Here is a 6,000-nt window from a genome sequence, read left to right on the forward strand (position 1 = left end):
GCTACTCTTTTTCATAAATCTTTATGTGAATTTTGCGATTACAGGTTTGTCATATATCATAGAACTTCTCAATTAGTTTAAGTTGAATGAAGTCAAACTTGATGATTATCGATGTTGCATCGTTATATACACAAATGAGCCCTTCGGTCTGTTGCTAAAAATTAAAGAAATCTTCTAAGGCCTAATTGAAGATTGGCCATGGAACTGACATCAATTTTACTTTGTATGGATATTTGCTGCTGTTGATTTGTTTCTTTTTTATTACTATTTTTCATGTAACTTAGTATATGGAGTACAATGCAACCAATTTGTAAACTATTTTTTGTGGGTTGTTCATACCTGGTCCAATATGGATTAGTGCCACTGGTATTATAGGGCATAGTTTTGTCTTCTATCCACTGATAATGTCTATAAATCCCCTGTATGGAAGGCATCTAGGGGATACAGCTTACTCTTATGTAGTAATCTTGTTTGTGGTACAGAATCTTGGTTTGTTAAGATATCAATGTAGTTTTCTTGGTTCTGGTATCAAAACTTTGTGGTAAACTTGGTTCCAATTTTGTTTCTATGTAGTAATATTGAATCTGGTAATGTATTTATGTAGTAAGCTTGTTTCTGGTAATGTATCTATGTAGTATGCTTGGTTGTGGTAATGTATCTATGTGGTAAGCTTGGTTCTGGTAATGTATCTATGTGGTAAGCTTGGTTCTGGTAATGTATCTATGTAGTGATAAATAGAGGGATATAGAATCCATATTCAGGCATATTTCTCCTTAAGAGATTTGTACTGAATATTAGTGTTTCATGGATACTATGAATGGTGTTCTGTATAGATGACCAGAATGAACTTTGATCAGTAAAAAAGAACATAATTGCAGAACTTATGATTATTATCGATGGTTAAATGGTAGCTTGCACTACCTTGTACCGGGCTCTTAATTAAATAATCCATAAGTGACTTTTTACATTTTGATATGACTTCATTATTACTGTATATACCCAAGTATAAGCTGAGTTTTTCAGCACAAAACCCCTAACTCGGCTTATACTCGAGTCAAGAAAAAAACCCACAAAGAAATGCGCATATAAAATTGTAAACAGGACCCCAGCTTCACATGTCCGCCCAAACATGTGAAGCTGGCGCCCTGTTTACAATTTTGTATGCACATTTTTACTAAATGTTTTGTGAGTATATTTTATATGAATAAATTCTAATTGTAAAGAACATACTACGCTATTTGTGTGCATATGTCTTCCAGCAATCTACTATGGTGAATGGTGGAACCGCAGGAAGATTAAAGGAAATCTACCACCAGGATAAAGAATTATAAACCAAGTGCACTGACATACTGGTGAGTGCCCCCTCTGGCAGGTTCTGCTTTCCTTTTAAATTCTCAGGACCTTGTTTTTACAATAAAACAATTACACAAATTATGCAAATGAGCCTCAGGGGCTCCAGACTCTAGATGTCAATGGAGCTTGGAGCCCCGAAGACTCATCTGCATAATCTTTAAAACCTCTTTTTCTTAAAAACGAAGGCATATGAAGCGACAAGAAGAGCAGATCCTGCCAGAGGGGGCACACAGCAGTATGTCAGTGTGCTTGGTTTACAATCCTTCATCCTGGTGCTAGATTTCCTTTAAGTGCAATAGTGATGGTCTGAATAGTGGTCTATTCTTGTCGGAGGATCTTTTCATTTATGCTAGCGTGTGGTGAAAACCACATTATTGAAAGAGAGTTTGTGGAACATTTTATTAGAAGAAAGTGAAGCAGTCGTAACATCTGGAGAGATAACCTTGTCTCTCTGATTACTCTCGAGCTCGTAATTATCCTGAATATGGCTTCTCTCCAGAATACTGACCGCCCCTAACAGTAGTAAGCTTGGTTCTGGCAAATGTTTTGTTATTTTACTGTTTATATACACCAAAAGTCAGATCATATAAAAACAGTAGACCAGTGTAAAGGTCACAAGCCTTTTACAGCCCAGGACCCATGATGTGCATGTCAGGGGCCTGAAATTCCTAGTGGCTTCCCTAGATACATGATCTGATGGAGAGTGATAGAGGGTGGATCTTTTCCCAAAGGCAGCTAGCTGTTGCTGGCTTACAGACGCTGCAGGAGGTGTATTAACCTCTTTGTGACCGATGGTCATTGGTGCCTGAATGTCCAGGTCAATTTTTGACGTTCTGCTATGCGTTTCTTTAAATTACCAGATCTCTGGAAAAGCTTTACTTATCATAAAAAATTTACTTTGTTTTTTTTTATGACATGTGAGACTTTAACTTGATAGGACAGTTTTATTCGTTACATATTTTTTCTTTATCAAATTTGTCAATAATTGACTACAAATGAACAAAAACAAGCTTATTGTCATTTTTCCAATTAAAGTTTTTAAAATAAGTAGTAACTTTTACCAAAATATGTTAGTAATATGCACAGCATTATTCCATCCCCCTTTCCCAGGTTCGGCTACAGATGCAGAGGGTGCAGGTTTTTCTAGAAAGTGAACATGAAAGTCTGCTGCAGCTTCTTCTATGTTTTGCCTTCAGCTGACCGTTTGGACGGCGGCTCACTTCAAGCACCTATATCTTCTGAACCCTTACACATAGAAACACAATTCTAGTGTCATTTTAAAAAAGAAGAATCTGCCCTTTATGGGGCCATTTGAAGTTGGTCATTGTCAAGACATTTATAGATGTCCTTTCTACACTGGGCATGTGCAAATGGGACGTTTATATGCGCATGGTTGTGAAGGGGTTAGAGGAACCATAAATCCTCTCCCCACAGGTAGGGCGGGCCTTGGATAATTGCCCAGTTTGCTCCCCTAATGCCCATGTGAAATGTAACCTAACCTTCTTTGCCTATTGAGTATGAATTATTATTATTATTTTTTTTTGCAGGTTTATTTTAACTGAAACAACTTTCAAAGAAGAGCAAAGTTAAGCAGACAATATGGAAGAATCGCTGTTACCATTACTTAAAGAGTCATGTTGGCCAATAATGATGATATGGGAGCGAATTAACCATGCATACTCATCGGATTCGCCCCCAAAGAACTGGGGACTTCAAAAAGATGACTTTGGCTTCCAAAGTTGGACTTTTGACTCCCACAATGAAAAATATACTGTGCTCTGGGACAGTACTCACTCATATTGGAAAGTGAATACTCCATTTGGACAGATTCTATTTTTTGTTGGACCACTGTTTATTGACAAATCAAGAGAAGGATTAAAAGTACCTCCATTACTTACTGTTATCAAATCACAAACAGATATTTTAATACCGGCAAATCCTTTAAAGGTGAGAGAAAAAATGTCAGAAATTACAAAGTATGTTGTTAAACCATATTATGTGAACAATCCGGAATAAAAATATTTGGGCTTATTTACCACATTTTGGGGGAGACTTATCATAAACCCCGATAAATCTGCCCCTCGCATGCCTGTGTTTTGGTGTACAAGACATGAGAAAGTCCAAATTTTTAACTTATGTCCAGATGCATCAGAATTCATTAAAGGGGTTGGGCTCTCCTTTACATAAGTTGCTAATGTATTTTTACTGCCTTGTGGATAATCCCTGAATGTTTATCAAGTGATGCAGCAGTGCTGCTACTTACTTTTTTTTTACTGTGTGCAGAACCCTCCATGCTTTTATTTCTTTAAATCCCTAAGCTGAATAAGAGTGGCTACAGCAGATTCATCCTGCTCCCTCCCCTCTTCCTGTCTCTGTCAGTGAGGACAGACTGTCAGGAGACATATACAGTGGAAGACACCATAGGGACGGCCTATAAGAGTGAGAGAGAAGACAGCTGTGTGTATTGCTGAGAGCAGCATGCTGAGAAAATGGAAAGGCTGCAGCTTTCAAAGGAGGGAAAGACTCAGGTGCATATACATGTAGAGACATGTCTGACAGAAGAAATGTATTTAAAAGTGCCCAACCCCTTTAAAAGCCTGGAGCCTATTAATAATTCTGTCACACATCATGCCAGTGGGGTAATTGATTAAAGGACAACGGCAATAAGGAACGATGGTTCTGGCAGTTCCATAAAAGTAACTTCATTATTGTAGAGCTTGTAAAATCATTACAGGTAGGTAGCCGTGCAAGACAAAACATTTTGAGCAAAGTTATGGCATGACTCGGAGCTTTGCTCAAAATGCTTTGGCAAACTCATTGCAGCCAGAAACTTTCAAAAGTGAAAGTTGGAAGGCTTTGGGATTTTTCTACAACAGGTAAGACCTGGCATAGAAATATACGCTGCATGGCCGCCCTGGCGGTTCTACCCTGTTTCCCCCACAAAAAAGACATCCCCTGAAAATAAGACCTAGTGTAATATTTATCAAACTTAGCAGTATAAGACCTCCCCTGAAAGTAAGACCTAGAGGCCGTCATTGCTACAACTCCCCCCCAAGCCATACAATAGTATTACTAGATTACATAGAAAATGTAAGTGGTTGTGACATGGAGGAAGAATTCATGGGATAAAATAACTGATAGTTCCGCTATGAACAGCTGCCCTGACAAGAAGGGGTCATTCAGGAAAAATGCTATCACTAAACACGAGTGATCGAGTCCAATGATTCTAATAGAATTGGACTCACAAGTAAGAGACTTATAAGGAGAGAGTTATAAGGAAGTTGTTGACACTATGGCATTTAAGTAAAAAATGTTGATTTTTGTTCATGAATACCAGGATCAGTAAATGTACCATTGATTGTTGTACATAGAAATAGAATCACAAGACTTTCTTGATGGAATTCTGATGGTTATGATGATGTATGTGATGACATGACTACTGGATATTAATAAATGTTGATTTTTTTGTTCAGCAATAAATGTGATTTCTTGTTTATGGATAAATAAGACATCCCCTGAGAATGAGACTTAGTCCTTTTTCAGGAGCAAAAAATGTATATAAATTTATATAAGACTCTCTCTTATTTTTGGGGTAAACACAATATCAGGAGGCCTAAGTGTCTTAAAGGACTTTTCCCCTTGTCGCTCCGTCAGACTAATGGAGCAGACGGCTGCGCATGACTATTCTGCTCCAGTAATCTCTATGGAGCTGATGGAAATTGCCAAGCGCCCGTGATCTGTGAGGGTCTCAACACTGAGGCCTCCACTGTTCAGCAGGTTAGGCACTATCCCGTGGATAACCCCTTTAATGTATCCAGCACCGGCGAGGCAGGGATTTCTTCATACGCTGCCGCACAAGCACCGGTGTATAATAAATCTCCCCCATGGAGAGAAACCAGGGAACAGTCACTTGAGGTGACCTTTAGGCTGAAAATTATGAGGATCTTAACTTATTGTCCTAAATAATAACTACTGGGTCATTCACTTTAGCAGCATAATTAATAGAATTCCAGAATTTATCTTATGCAGAAGAATATATTTCTCACAGTTATCTATTGCACTTCTTGCTATATCTATACTCATTGGACACTACGTAAACTGGACCACGAATATATTATCTACCTAAAAACTGGATGATAGGTTTCAAGAACAAGACAATAATTTAAGAAAATGATTTAGGGGTAGAGGCTATACAAGAATATTCCAAAGAAGATGATGTTGGTAAGAAACATATTAAAACAACAGCTGTTTTGTTTGGACATGTACAGGATTTTAGCGACCAGCTCTTGATCATAGCTACATTACTGTGTGACCTCACCTGAATTCAAATGAGAAGGTGTGGAGGATTTTAGGAGATCTCTGGAAAGTTTAAAGAGGTGACAAGTTAGGCCCTATCCACCCAGCCACATATAATTTTTTTTTAGCTCACGGACAACCCCTTCTATGTTTACTTCCAGTGGATAGAAATCAGGCCATGGTCACACGGCTCATTATGTCACATTGCTCTGATTACTCTCTGTGTTATAAAGAGACGATCACCTGTGTGACCAAGAACAAAGTGGTTTTGCTGAAAAAACTATTACAAATTCAGGACCTTGGGAAAGCTTGGTGAAGACAGGCTTCTGTACATAAAAGAGCTGCCTGAAC

General features: G+C 38.2%; 1 long non-coding RNA gene across 4 annotated transcripts in view; it reads left to right on the forward strand.

The window, feature by feature from the left end:
* Positions 1-5,536, forward strand: part of LOC140075434 (uncharacterized) — a 30,274-nt gene extending 24,738 nt beyond the window's left edge. For all 4 annotated transcript variants that reach the window (XR_011849416.1, XR_011849418.1, XR_011849419.1 and 1 more), the window contains one exon: positions 2,901-5,536. This is a non-coding gene — a long non-coding RNA (uncharacterized lncRNA). The remainder of the gene's footprint in view (positions 1-2,900) is intronic.
* The last annotated feature ends 464 nt before the right edge of the window (positions 5,537-6,000 follow it).

The sequence above is a fragment of the Engystomops pustulosus genome, chromosome 8, assembly GCF_040894005.1.
Source record: "Engystomops pustulosus chromosome 8, aEngPut4.maternal, whole genome shotgun sequence".
Taxonomy (NCBI): domain Eukaryota; kingdom Metazoa; phylum Chordata; class Amphibia; order Anura; family Leptodactylidae; genus Engystomops; species Engystomops pustulosus.